The 14,259-nt window shown below is 41.5% G+C and overlaps 1 long non-coding RNA gene across 1 annotated transcript; it reads left to right on the forward strand.

Moving 5' to 3' along the window:
- The first annotated feature begins 1,992 nt into the window (after positions 1–1,992).
- LOC107215260 lies at positions 1,993–13,300 on the forward strand. Its single transcript, XR_001525124.2, has 3 exons — positions 1,993–2,114; positions 9,391–9,496; positions 10,170–13,300. It is a non-coding gene; the product is annotated as an uncharacterized LOC107215260 (long non-coding RNA).
- The last annotated feature ends 959 nt before the right edge of the window (positions 13,301–14,259 follow it).

Genomic DNA, 14,259 nt, shown 5'->3' on the forward strand with positions numbered 1-14,259 from the left:
TCCCGGTGTTGCTGTAGCAGGGAGATCGGAGGGGGTGCAGCATGTGTGTGTGTAATTTGTGCTCTCTGTTTGAGAACACTCAGCTGTCATGACAAACTGCAAAAACCTTGTCAGCACAGGAGAGAGGCTGCAGGTTCCTGGCAGAGGGAGAGCCAGAGGCACAAGGCTGTGTGCAGGCATTGGGATTGTTTGCCTGACTCCATTCCCGTTTTCTCTCTTGCTGGCAGGTCAGCTCACTCAACCAAGCTCTCTCAAGTGCTCCTCCTTGGTCTCCCTTGCATTTTGAGGTAGAAGAAGCCTTCTCATTCCAGTTTCCTCTCTCATTCTACACACACAGTTATCAGGATGTAGGGAATATCAGGCAGGCATTCAGAGTGTGGGCTAAGAAAACCTCATGCTGTTTCCAAAAACGTTGAGGGGACAGGTCTCCCTTAGAGAGAATGACTTTGCTTGCACTTGGGAAGCAGATTTTCTCTTGGAAAAGTGATTTGGGAGCACATGCTGGAGGACAACATCTGAATTCCAAGTCCTCCTGGCGATGGTGGAAGAAATCCAGAGTAGCACAAGTGTCAGGGATATTCTGTGGTAGAAGTACAGCAGGGTACTTCTCAGTGGTACAATTGATCAGGTAATTCTTGGGAAGGGCAGCTGTCTGGTTTTGAACAGTTCACAAGGCTCATCTAAAAATCAGATCAAGATTTGGCTGAAAAATTTAAAATAGGTAAGATAAAATATATTCTGGGAAAAATTCTTTGCTGTAGGAGAAAAAATTCTAAAAGTTAATCCTAGACCAGAAAACCACTACTGGTGATTTGATCTGTTTTGTTTTGGGTTTTTTGGCGTTTTTGTTTTGTTTTGTTTTGTTCTGGGTAGTGAAGCATATGGAGGTAGATTTTATACCAGTTAAGAGTTAATTTGTCAATACTAGAGTCTTAGGCTGAACAAGATCAGGGTTCTCATTCCAGAAAAGCTGTACCTGTACACAGAGATATTTACTCTGAAATAAATATTTACAGGAGTAAAGCTGCTACATCATAACCAGACTCATCTCTAAGTAGATATGCTGAAAATATAGAAAGTAGAATTTCTCTTCCTGTACTGGATCAGAAAAGTTTCCCTCCTCATCCCATTACTTTTTCCTCCTCTCTGAAAATCCCATCAATTCACCAGGTAGGAGCTGTGTGAGCACTGCTAAATTCCAAGGGGTTTAGATGATGAGGAGGGAGGGAGAAAGAGAGGAAGGGAAATAGTTCCTGAAGGGTCTTGGCAAAACTCAGGAGCCTTCTTCCCACACCATTTCCCCAGTCTCTTTTCTGCCTTGCTCTTTCCTGGTAGTGAAATGCATCAGAAAGAATAAAAATCTTGACTTCAAATAGACACAGCTGCACTTTCTTCAGATCCCTCTATGGTCACATCTGCTGCAGAATTCATATCACTGCCTTGAATCTATTTAGTCAATATCACCTGGAGAATTTCAGGGTTTTTCAGGTAGAGCAAAAAATCCCTGTGTAGAAACCCTTAAATTACTATAGCACTTTTCTATTAATTTAGCTTCACTGCACTGAAAAAAAAAGTGAAATAAATCCCTAATGCTCTGAAAAATAAAATGAGGGCTCAGACACTCTGAAACTGTAATAGCTTAGCTGGAAGTATGAATTTAAACCAATAGAAAACCTCTTGTAAATATTATTAGTCATCTAGAACACTGACTGATGGAGGACATTTCACTGGAAAAACCCTACTTCTTGCACATATAATGTGACTCTGAACTGAATTGAATTTTCATAATCTAGAAAATATTAAACTGCAGGAAAGTTTTCCTTGTTCAGTCCAAGAGAGTTTTGGCTGAGGGTGTTGCCTATGAATATTTTCCTTTAAGAGTTTTGTTCTTTCTCTTGGGGCAATTCTGTTATTGTAGTTTAGATTAGCTATTAACTTATTTCAATTTAGCTTAGAAGGAAAGAACAGTGCCCCCATGGCAGTTTGCTTGGGTTGAACTGCTGCCCCTGCGTATCTGAGCACCACAGGGCTTTTTCCACATTAAAATGGAAGATCTGTCTGCAGTGATGTGAGCACAGCAGACAGGAGCAGATACCTCTGTGGTCTACAACAAGGTCAGTGTAACTATTATAACTTTGCAGAAGTTCCTGCCAGACCAGCTGTTGACATTCCCATTCTGCACCAAATCCGTACACAAACAAGGAGTGTGACCAATGTGACTTGGTGTGGGTGTGACAATCTTGGTGTGGGTGGCACCTGGAGGCACCTGGAATGTCAGAGTGACTCCTGCAGCCAGGCCTGGCCTGATGTGTCCTGGTCTGACCGAGCATCCTCCCTGCAGTCACGTCTGCTGGTGGGTAGAGATGATCTTTGCATCGGACAAGGGACTTGTTTGACTGATTTTACATGTGCAGCACCTGGATAAATCCACTTTCATTGCAGCAGTTTTGAAAGAAATGTTTCTAGTACAAATGAGGATAAGGACCAGGTTTACACCAAAAGAGAAATCCCAGAATGTTTACTCTGAATTTCACTAAATAAATGATGACTCGAAGGACAAATGTACTTAGTAATCTAGGGGGTGACTGGGTGGCAGAAGTACAATCCTTCTTACTTTAACAAACTGTAATAATATTCATGGTTAGATATATGAGGTACTTTTTCCAAACCTCTACTCCACATAAACAGGAAGGAATTCCTTTTATATTATTATTTTTGTAGAGTGCTGAAAAGTTACTGGAGAATTTCTGGTAGTTTAATTTAGGGGGATGAGTTGTTTTTTCTTCAAAATGTTTGCACAGTTATTTCTAGAAGAAAGAAGTGTGTGCTTGATGAGCCCAAAGTGAAAACAGGACAAAATATATGCTAGTATGATATATCTTATGAGTCTCTCAATGCATTTGTACAAGTCATCCATCACCAGACTGAAGGGAGAGACCAGTGGTCAGCTGGTGGCTGTAAATCTGTCCAATTCTGTAACTCACTCTAGCCAGATGCATTTGCAGAAAGCCCAGGAGCAAACCCTACCCTGTGTTAAACATTAGCAGAGTGTTGTTCATGTGTGCCTAATCAATCACACAGTCTTAAAGCAAAGACATCCATTCCACAGATGTAAATAAATAAAGGACCAGGCACTAGTGGGACTTTTTTATGCAGACAAGCAGGTGAAGTATTGGGAATTTTTATTCTGATGAGCACAAAGTACCGAAAGAATCAAAAACATTTATTTCTACCTTTAAAGGTCAATGCCTGATGCTTGTCTAAATGCTCTGAAGCAATTTTGCTCTCTGAAGGAAAATATTCAGGATCTTGACAAGACCTAGGGCTTTATTTCACCTCTCTTTAGCCACCTGTAAAGCAGTCACCTTCTGTAAGCCAGTCACTTCATTTTCCTCTGTAATTAGCAGGAGGAGAAGTTCAGCAAAGCTGACCCCTCTGGTTCCTCTTCTCTGCTGGTGGTGCAGGGAACACATACTATGGCTATAGACAACCTGCCTAACTCTTAGATGCTCAGTGCTGTCCAGTAGCAGCTTTGCTTTGCTTTGCTGGGTTTCAGCTACCCCAAACCTGCTTTTGTGACCCCTGGGGAGCCTTTGCATAACCAGCATCTGCCTGACTGCAGCTGCAGCAGCTGGAAAGGGGCTGTAATCAGGGCACTGTCACTCTGACTGAGTGTGCAGGAAGCAGGCAGAGGATGAAGTGCTGAGGTGCACTTGTGTCCTACTTAACTCTTATCTCAGACACTGGATTCCCCCTACATCCTTTTCCACTGAAAAGTTTGCAAAGGGAGCTTCCTCCACGTCACAGTGAGATGCCAAGTCGAGGTGACACTGAGAATCCTTTCTGGAAAACATGATGTCAAAGACACCACTCACTCCCTTTGTTTTTGCAAGATATTTCCATCCCTTTATGCTCCTACAAAATTCTGGGATGTTTAAGGGATAAAAGAAGTACTTAAAGCAACTTCTGTCAACTTGAGCCTGTTTTGAGTCTGGGCAATTTCCATCATATGCACGGTATCCTTCAAACATTTAATATTTATATTCTGCATCTTAGACCTCTCAAGATGTTCCCTCTACCAGAACTCACAGGGAGAAGGTGTTGCAATGAAACTGCCTTTTTCAAGTTCTCTAGAATCTCACTGGGGGAATACAGGACAAGGGATGTTCCTGACTTTGTTCTGTTCACGTGGGAAGAAGGAGCACAGAGGGGTGAGGAGGACAGAAATACTGAACACTTCTATTTATCTCAGAGATCCTTACTGCTGCTCACTTATTTGCCAGACAAGTTTGACTTCTGAACTCTTGCAGAATTTTACACATTGCAAAATTTAGTCTCTGATGCAGATGCAGTCTATCCTGCATCTAATCCTCACTCTACTCAGGACAAAATGGTGTTTTATAACCACATTTACTTGTTTTTCATGTTCCCACTCCTTAATATTCCCTCATGCTCCAATTCCATGTGCTCTTGTTGCTTTCTTGTCCTGTAGTCAATCCTTCATAATCTTTATTTGTCGCTCTATTAGGGACAGTGAGAAGAACGACACAAACTCTCTGGGGAGTCAATCAGGAGAATTTCTCTCGGTTTATTACCTCAGGTCTTTTATATAGACCGATACGTGAAAAGTACAGAAAAGAAACTCTTACTGGTTAGCAAACTACCACATCATCATCATTGGTCAGTGGGGTACACCACCCCCCCGACCTTCTCTTGCAAGAAAACAAGGAACAGACAAACAGCACCTGCAAGGCTGTTTTCTGTCTCTGAGGATTAATTCCTCCCCATGATTTCTCAAGCCACTTTTTCAAGCAAGACTGAGAAAGCTATGTGGTCTGCAATTTCCACAGGCACCTTGCTCCCTGCTTCACTATTAGCATCCATATTTATTCACACACTTCAACCCACTTACTGCTTCTGACAGAGCCACAGCCACAGCCTGAACAAGGAATCACAAAGCCCAAGTTAAAGGTGCCCTCCTTCTCTCTCCATTTGTGTTTTGCACATTGAACCACAGAATGTGTCTTTCAAACTGCTGAAAACCAGTGACTACATTTCCAGCATTTAGCATTTCAGAGTTTAATAAATTTCATGGATGAAAACCCTTCATGTTCAATTTGAATAAGTGGGGAGTTCAGATGCAGTTGTCCTGTGTCTTTATGAACTCCATGAAGTGCCAGATGACCAGTTTCCCTAATGGCTACAGGGGTTTGGGAGCATTTGATTTCTGAGAAGTGATTATGCTCAAAAGAGATTGTGCCCAAAGAAAAATGATCTGCATGAAAATGCACTCAATTATAAACTGCCACAGCAGAAATGGAACCTGACAGCCCAGCTGCCCCACAGGACTTCTGCATACATCACTGAGCAGAGGAAATGGTTCTAAGGACCAAGCTCATAAAATTCACTGACAGGTACCACAGCATACTCTGATTTTCAGAAACAGTTGGTACCCAAGTAGCTTTCAAGGTGGCAAGGGGAAATACTGGATATGCAGAGCACTGGAGAGAAGAATTTGGTGGAACCAACATTTTCAACCATTTGCAACCATCCAGAGGTGTGATGCACTTGGAGGTAAATGTGTGTGTTGACAGTTCCTGTTGTAGAGAATGGGATTTTACCAAACAATAAGACACATCTTCTACCATGTGTGAGGGGTTTACACCTTTCTCTTACTAATTCCTTTATACAGTGATTGAAGCAGCCAGGTATTGGGTTCCTTGTCCTTTCCTTAAGGAAGATGATACCCTGAACACCTGACACCACACCATGCACTGTCAGTGGCAGATGAAGGGAGTAACTTTCTTCTACTCCAAGATCTGTGATGTGAAAAGTCACTGCCTCTCATAAGGCACCATGGTAGAAAAGCATCACTTAAAAGTACAGCAAAGAAATATTGTAAAAGTATCTTGATCACCAGCATTCAACAGTTTCCAGAGAAAAACTAACAAGTATGGTAATATGGATGGAAATTCTACAGAATGATCATGGAGAATAAAGGAAAGAAAATGGAGCTAAACTTAATTATCTCTTCTAAAGAAAAATAAATGTAAAGAAACAAGTCAGATGGAAATATTGTCCAAGCTACCATCATGATAAATACTGTGTATGCAGAAGGAGCTATTGCAAGTTACTACTTCATTTGGAAAAATACCCAAACCAAAATAAATTAGCAAATATAATAGATGTTTGTGTTAAAGACCAAAAATACTGAAGTCAATAGATGTCTGAACAGAACTAAATTCTAGCAAAACACCAGAAAATATTAAGTACAATAGGCAACTGTGTGGGAGACATCAATACAAGCAGAGACACTGTACAGAAGATTGGGAGGTTATTCCAAAGCATAGGAAGGGATCAGTGATGTGGTTATGGGACTTTCTAATGGTCTGAGTGCACAGACTCTGCTGAAGGACGCTAGCCCTTCTCTCGGTACATGGGCATCCAAACAAACCTGATCCCAGCATTGCCTATGAATCAGCCATACTGAAGAGCAAAGGTCTATTGGAGACACACAGACAAGGCTGAGGAGCACAGCAAAGAGACAAAATAAAAATGTGGACTGTAGAAAAGAAATTAAAAATCCCCCAGGAAACAAGACATGTTGTAGCTTGTCATTCATCCTGTCTGACTTGTCAAGCTGTGGGACACCAGGGAGCATGACCAGAAATATTCTCTGTGCTAAACTGACCTCTGTCTATAAACACATTTTTCAAAGCAATAAGCATCTTCAGGACAAATTTGAGCTAGAAATAATGCAATCTGAGCTTGGCAAACTGACTGGATCCATTTGATTTGCTGGTCTCAACAGAAGAGCAGCAGTCAGGATGACAAAGGCAAGGCAGCTCTGCAGGGTAAGAAAGCAGCAGGTAACCAAATCTGAATTGGCTGGAAGCTGCTGTATGCTGAAGTGTTAATACAGCCAGTAAAGTTTACCAGGCTCTGAGAACACACCCAGTGTCCTCAGCATGCTCTGCTGGCTGTCTTTGTTTCCCTGGCTGTGCCCAAAGGGACAGGCACTCCTGTCCTGTGTATGACAAGGAGGGAAAGGCTCTGTGCTGCTCTGTGATCAGACTGTTGTATCTCCTGGGTGTCCCAAACACAAAGATTATAGCTGATAACCTTGGTATTATTGAGGGAAGCAAAGTCTAAGAAACATGACAAATCCTTAAAAAACTCCATAAACACTTCAAGGGGGAATAAAGATAAGAGGTTTTGAAACAGCAGGGCCCTCCTGGACATTTCAAGCTCTACTACTGAGTTCCACAGTATCAGGGAATGTTCTTGAACACTGGGATATATTTGTCTGTGTTCTTAAATTGTCAGACAAACATCTGGCATGGTTTTGGCTGGGTACTCTACTGCAAACTTCAGTGCAAAGCTTGGAACCCAGCACCAGCTAGGACTTTCCCCCCCAGGCAGTTTTATGTGGTCCAAGGACGGGGTTCAGTGGCATGGTCGTGGCTTGTTCTGTGTCTGCTGATCTCCACTCCAGAAACTTTCTCCAGACATATTACACTGCCACAGATACACATTTGGGATTCTCCAGGCACTCCAACATAGACAGTAAAATTACTCCATAGCTCTCCTCCTCTCCAGAAACAAAGAGATTGTGCCACTGCTGAGGGAGTAGGGGTACTTCAGAGACCACCTGAGAGGAAGCACATCTCATCCTGAGGAGTTAAGGCACTTCTCTGAGAAGCCAGAGACTTTTTATATGTGTGAGGCTCAGATTTAAGATACTTTATATAAAACAAATGTTTGAAAGCATCATGCTGCAGAGCTGAGGGGGTCAGAGTCCAGCAGCAAAGACTTCACCACCTGATGGGAAAGAAAACACAGCAGCTCCTCCAGCTGAGTGTGTGAACCATGGACTAAGGCAGTGGAGGAAGCAAAACTTAAGAAGAATGGCAGCAAACAAAAAGCATGTTGTGAAATTCAGTGCAAAGTCTGGATGCTACAAAGATCATGCATGAGCCTGACAAAGAGAGAGTGGGGCGGGGGAAAAACCAGATCTGGAAAGGAAACAGAGCCAACAGATTTTCATGCAACAGAAGAAGGATGGCAACCTGGTTATATCAAATTCATAATCAAGATACTGAGAACATGAAGTGGGGAAACTGGTTTGAAAACCAACTAATCTGAAAGTATATGACGTTGAAACACTAAAAAAAAGGGTGGTGTTTAAAGTCATATCTCTAGGTTCAGGAACATACTAATGCTTTCCTTAGTGGCAATGGGTCCTGTTGCACACCCAAGCTCAAATTCTTTAAAACAGTGATTTACTCATTCTTGTGTGACTTACAAGGCACAGCATATCTTTGAAGAAGGAATTCTTTGGAGGTTTACTGAAGGATCACTGTCCCTGTACATGGCTACAAGCAGTTGCAGGTTCTCTGTAGAAATAGTGTCCAATTTGGATTGCAAACATCATGGTGCTATCAAGGACTGAAAACATGAAATGGCTCTTAGTTTTTGACTTGCTGATCTAATTCTTCTCTGTGAAGACTTTTGCAAGCAGTCTTAAACCAGGCAAATGAGGAAAGGCAACAAGAGAAACTTTCTAGAATTTATAAAGGAGTGATCATGCTGGTCCTCAGCCTGCTTCAGATGACTGAATCCTTTTCTATCTATTTCAGAAAAAAAATCCCCAAGAGTTGTGAGAAAGGTAATAGAAAAGGAGGGAGAAAAAGTAAGGGAGATAGCTCATGACACACAACTCTTAAGTCTGCTTGTGATGGAAGGATGGAGGAATTTTCATGGTCTAGAAGCTGTGAATTCTCTAATAAAATGTCTTACTAAAAAGGAAACTTTAATGTGGAAGGAATACAAATAGAATGACAAACAAATATTCTGTTTCTACCTTGGGATATTTGAATTGTGACAGGATTCAGCAAAGATCCTTGAATATACTTTGAAAGAAGGTGAAACCATGTCCTAATCTCATGATCATGCAAGGTATGCATGTCAGGACATACCCAAACTGTTTCCTGCTCTGTGGCACCACCTCCTGGCACCAGTGACAACATAGACCCAAAAACCAGCTAGAACTCAAATTTTTCATGTTTCCTTTGATCTAAGTTATTGCTAGAGCTGTCTGTATGTAAGGAAGCAGAGGATGATACCATTTTTGATCAGAGGTCTAAATAGATATGATTGAAAATAATTTCTTTATTAGCATTACAGAATTAAATCCTGAGTGAAAATAATGGTGTATTAACACTGTTTACCTCATTGTATCAGTCATGAAGTGATCTTTGGCAGCACGTACATTCCATACCCATCCACCCACAGTTTTCTGCATCTTCCAAACTTACTCTATAAACATAGAGAAAGCAAGGAATTGCTCAAAGGAAAAAAAATCACTAAGTTCTCTTTTATGTCCAGCAGGAAGTTTCGAAATAAGGTCTCACCTGCAGACTTGTGAAGCCAGCAGAAATGCACTGCAGGAAGGATTCCAGTTTTAGAGTGCCTGAACCACCAGTGGATGTTCCAGGTGAGCTGCACACAGATCACTACAAGCCATTGAGAAGGGGAGGACTATTCAGAATCAAAACCTGAGGCATTTTTCAGACACAGCTCCCTGCACATCATTCTCCCTTCCCCCCAGAGGAGAGCTCTGCCTTCCTTCTGTGGTTTGCTAAAGGGTGGTGTCTGAAGCCACATTTGCAAAAGTGGGTACAAGACTACAAGTAAAAAAGTTGTACTATTTTTGCCTGCTCTTGCTTTTTAATCAGCATTTGTGCTTTCAGCAGGCTGCAGTGTCTATTTTCTAGGCATAGACTGTTCAGCTCCAGTCTTTCCCTTATTTCCATATTCAAAAATGTGTCACAGTAGGCAAGCTAAGGGATTCAGGTGGAAAAGCCGCCTGAATGTATTGGGTAATATTTATTAGAGGTTTAGAAGCTAGTTGGCAAAAACCTCTCCTCAGAAAAGTAGAAAAAATTGATTTAGTAATAACTGAGATAGTAAACTCAGCAAATGGAGGGAATTCAGAATTATATTCTATTTAAGTAAGATATTCCTGCATTTAGGAGAATTAATCAAACTGGTAAATGTAAGTAAAATTTTCAACTGATCTTTCAAGATAGCATTTTAAAAATACTGCTTAAATGAGCAAAAAAGAAGAGGGAAAACAAGTTGCTGATCCTGTCACTTTCTACCTACAGAGGTATGGATCTGGAACAACAAAATAGAAACCTACAAAACTGTTACTGACAACTTTATTCCATGTACTCAAGAAAAGGAAACATATTCACCAACACAGTAGAAGAGGATATGCTGAGAAAATCTGAGAAGATTGTTTTCTTGTTATTGAGTTGACCTTGTGCTTACCACAGTAAAATTAGGCTCAATACTTCATCTTGCTCCTTCCATGACTGCTTTTTTGTAAAATGTCAAAACCCTCTCTACCTGATCTGTATGAGGAAATTAATGGTTCTTCCTACTGATGTGTCTGCAAAAAACATTGGGAGTGGCTGTCAACACCTTCTGTACAAAGCTGTCAGGGGTGCTGGCTAGATGTGTATCTGAAGGCTGTGACTGAATGAACTTTGCTCAGTGCAGCTCCAGTGATCATGTAGTCTAATAACAGCACTCTTTTACAGCAAAGTGCTGGGTTGTTTTTTTTTAATAAGAGATAATAAAATTACACTTAATAATATGATGCAGCATATGGAATACAACTCTTGTTGCACTTAACAAAATCTAATTACTCCAGGAAGGGACGTTGAACTCGCTGATTTCAGAACATCTCAGAAATTTACTTTTCAAATACTAAAGAGTTTGAAATCCAGCCTCTGACTTGGATCAATTCTTTTGTATTGCTAATAAGACCAGCTTTATGATGATGTACTTGCAGGACCTCAGATAAGCGTGACAATGAACAAAGCAGACTTTGCAGCACTAAAATGTCAGGCAGCTTGTTCGGCAGGTATTTATATCTTCTGTCCTAGTAAAGGGAAAGGTGACATTGTCTTTGAGAGGATAAAATTAGGTGCTAACTCCCCACATTCTCTGAAAAGTTCTGCAACTGCACATGCCAATACCCTTTGAAGTAGAGTAGCAACAGCAATACAGTGAAAAAGAAAAAGAAAATAGATATCCAGACATGGTTTGGACAAAAGTGTTTAGTAAGACATACTGCCAATGCCAAGAATGTGGAGCTCTGGGAGACTGGGACATTTTTTGTCAATGGTGGGAAAGAGCTAAACCACTGTGGGTCTCAGGGAAAAAAGTTATGTCAGGCCTTTGGGTCTCAAAAGTGCTTAAGAAATCACTACTCCTGGTTTTTTTCCCCCTCTCTAGTACATTCCCACCTTTTTTTTTTTCTAAGGTGACAGTTTTTAAGCCCACATCCTTTCCTTACAGGTTAAAGAAAAATTTCCCGTGCTTTATTTAGCATTTCCTTCCTCCTACCTCCTTCTATGTACCTCCTTTACTTCCTTTACTCACAATAAAGAAGTAATATTATGGAGGTGTAAGAGGATTTCTGGACTTAATTCTAGCAGTGTTTTCAAATCTCATTCATTGACATAGTGCTTTCACATTTAAGCACCTTGCTCAAGACATTTGCATAGATACTGAAAAAGCTTAATTCTCACTTTGGTTTAAAAGCAAGGCACCCAGTAATGTAAATAACAGACTGAAGAACGACGCCGGCCCAAATAAAAAGAGATTAAAGATTCTAAATATTCTTTTGTTGACAAGAAGAACATCTAAAATAATGACCTTTTTAAAACTGCTTTCTGAGGCTGAATTTGGGTGAAGCTCTGTACAATGTGGCCTAGCAGGAGGTGTCCTGGTCCATGGCTGGGATTTGGAACTCGATAGTCTTTAAGGTCTCTTCCAACCCAGGCTATTTATTGATTTCATGATCCCATGACCTCAAGTAGATGGAAACATCTACTCTACAGGCTTCTTTCTCTTATGAGCAGCAGCACTGAGAACAAAATTAAATTGCAAGTTGGAAGTTCAGGCTTCTCTCCAGGTTCCCAGCGCACCACAAGATTTTGTTTTCTCTCGCAAAAAGTGCAAAATATATTGAAGCAAGAGAGATGATAAACCTCCTGTCAGAACAGCTGGAGTCTCTGTACTAAAAAGGGTGGCTGCATTCAACCTGCTTTTTGGGAGCAGTCCCAGCTCCTGCTGTCCCACCAGCTGTGTCCAGGCCTTGTCTAGAAGAGGGATAGAATCTGTGCCAAGGAGCAACCCAGCAATTACCCAGTCCAAACCAGTTTAGTTTAATAGTGTAAGTATCACTGAAGTTTCCAGACATACCTCAGCCAGTCCAATGTGTTGCCTTCAAGCACACAAAAATTGGAAATACATTGAGTGTTTTATAATTTCACCAACTGGAAAATAAGATTTCCATCCCACAAAGCACTGGAGATACTTCCCCCCATCAGAAGCACGAGAACTGAGACAGGTCTATGGATATTTCTTGTGCGAGTGCAAAGGAGACTGTAGTACATGGTGACTAGTTTGGTTTGTGACCTGGCACAGTAGCCCAGCTATGGGACCTCGCTAAGATCCTGATTGCACACTGGAACCACTGAAGAGTTAAAGATCTTGTGAACTTTGTGCAATATTTGCCTATGTTTCTCCCTGCTTACACCTGTCATGAACAAAATCTCTCAAGAAATCCACCCCAGTTAAAACACTGTGTTTAATTATGTACAGTTAATGTTCTTATCCCATTTGTGAACCTTGTACCCCTTGTTTACTCTGATGGTTATTAGTAATGTTAATTACTTAGCAGTTTCTGAAGTGTTTTAAGACTTGTTATGAGACATTCCTGTACCCTTTCCCTGACTTCCCTACCACGCTGTAACAAAAGCAACTCCTTAAGGGGCTATGCCATGGAACAAAGCAACTCCCATGGGAGCTGTGCCACACTGGAACAAAACAACTCCCAGAGAGCTGTGCAACCGAATAATATGTAAACTAAAGCATGCAAGACACCAAAACAACGAGCTAACAGAGGAATAAAAGGACAAGGAAACATTCTAGCAAGCTATGATGAAAGATCATCTTCCTGCGTCACCTAAGCCTGCTCAGAAACCATCTTCCTGCATCACCATGACCTAAAGAGGACTGGAAAGGACTGGCCACCCTAGACAATGAGCCAGAATAACAGGCCTCCTGGCTGCTCTCATGAGGATGGAAGCCCCAGCTCTGCAGTGTGTGCTGCAAAGCTGAATTGTGCCTCCTCCTTGGAGCTGACAGTGTGGGAATAGCTGTGGTGCCAGCAACTCCTCGGGCCCCCACCCCAAGAGCTGAATTCTAATAAAGGCATAAAACAGGAGCTTGTCTCATGGCCAATTTTTTTCACACTCAGAACATCTTTAGCAACAAGGACTGGCAGGAACACACATCCCAGAGGCCTTTCCACTCCCTGCCAGCACAGTGGCATTTGGACAAGAGGCTTGCTCTACCTCCTCACCTCCAGGGATGGAGATTCAGGCAGGCTCCATCACCAGAGGCCATTGCACAGAGGCCTGCTGGTTCTTGTGGAAGGTTTATTCCACTTTGCTATTTGGTGTATGAATGGACAAATTGATCAAGAGAAAAAGGAAAGGATGTTTTGGTAGGGAGAAGAGATAAGAATCAATACAGGAATGGTGAGGAGCAAAAGTCACACCAGAGCTGGCCAGAAACACAAGTTCTTCCACTCAGCTTTAAAAGGTAAATATGCCTAGAATTTAACAAGCATTTTTTGAGGCTCGTGAATGCCATTGTGTCAATCACTGCAGAGCTGTCTATAAATCCCTGCTGCTTGCTGTAGCTCATGGTATTCACATTTTGGATTTACCAGTTTCAGCCACCTTTCTGCTGTTTGCAAACAGAATATAGGACACCTTTAGTAAATTATTGTCAGTTAGCAATTGCTTAATCTTTGGCTTTTTGAAGCTAAACCAACCAGTTTTAAATAGCTTACCTAAGGACTTGTATAGCTCAACAACCTCCACCTCTGTGCTAATATTTTACAACCAGCCTTCCTCTCTTTGCATACCTTTATTCAGTTGTCTTGCTACAAGATCATCAATGGATGACTTCACACTCCATTCCACTGTTAATGAGTGAAGTCAGTGACTCTGAACACTTTGGCATGAGCACTACCCTCTGTCTGTCTATAAAACAATTCTTCCCTCAGTCAGACTTCAAAGCTATGTCCTAAAGGCATTTTCATATAATTCTCATGTCTTCCTCTTCTTTGGGAGGTGACATTGTCTCCATTGTTCTTTTAGTCATGAAGGA

The sequence above is a fragment of the Parus major genome, chromosome 2 (genome assembly GCF_001522545.3).
Source record: "Parus major isolate Abel chromosome 2, Parus_major1.1, whole genome shotgun sequence".
In the NCBI taxonomy this organism is placed as follows: Eukaryota; Metazoa; Chordata; class Aves; order Passeriformes; family Paridae; genus Parus; species Parus major.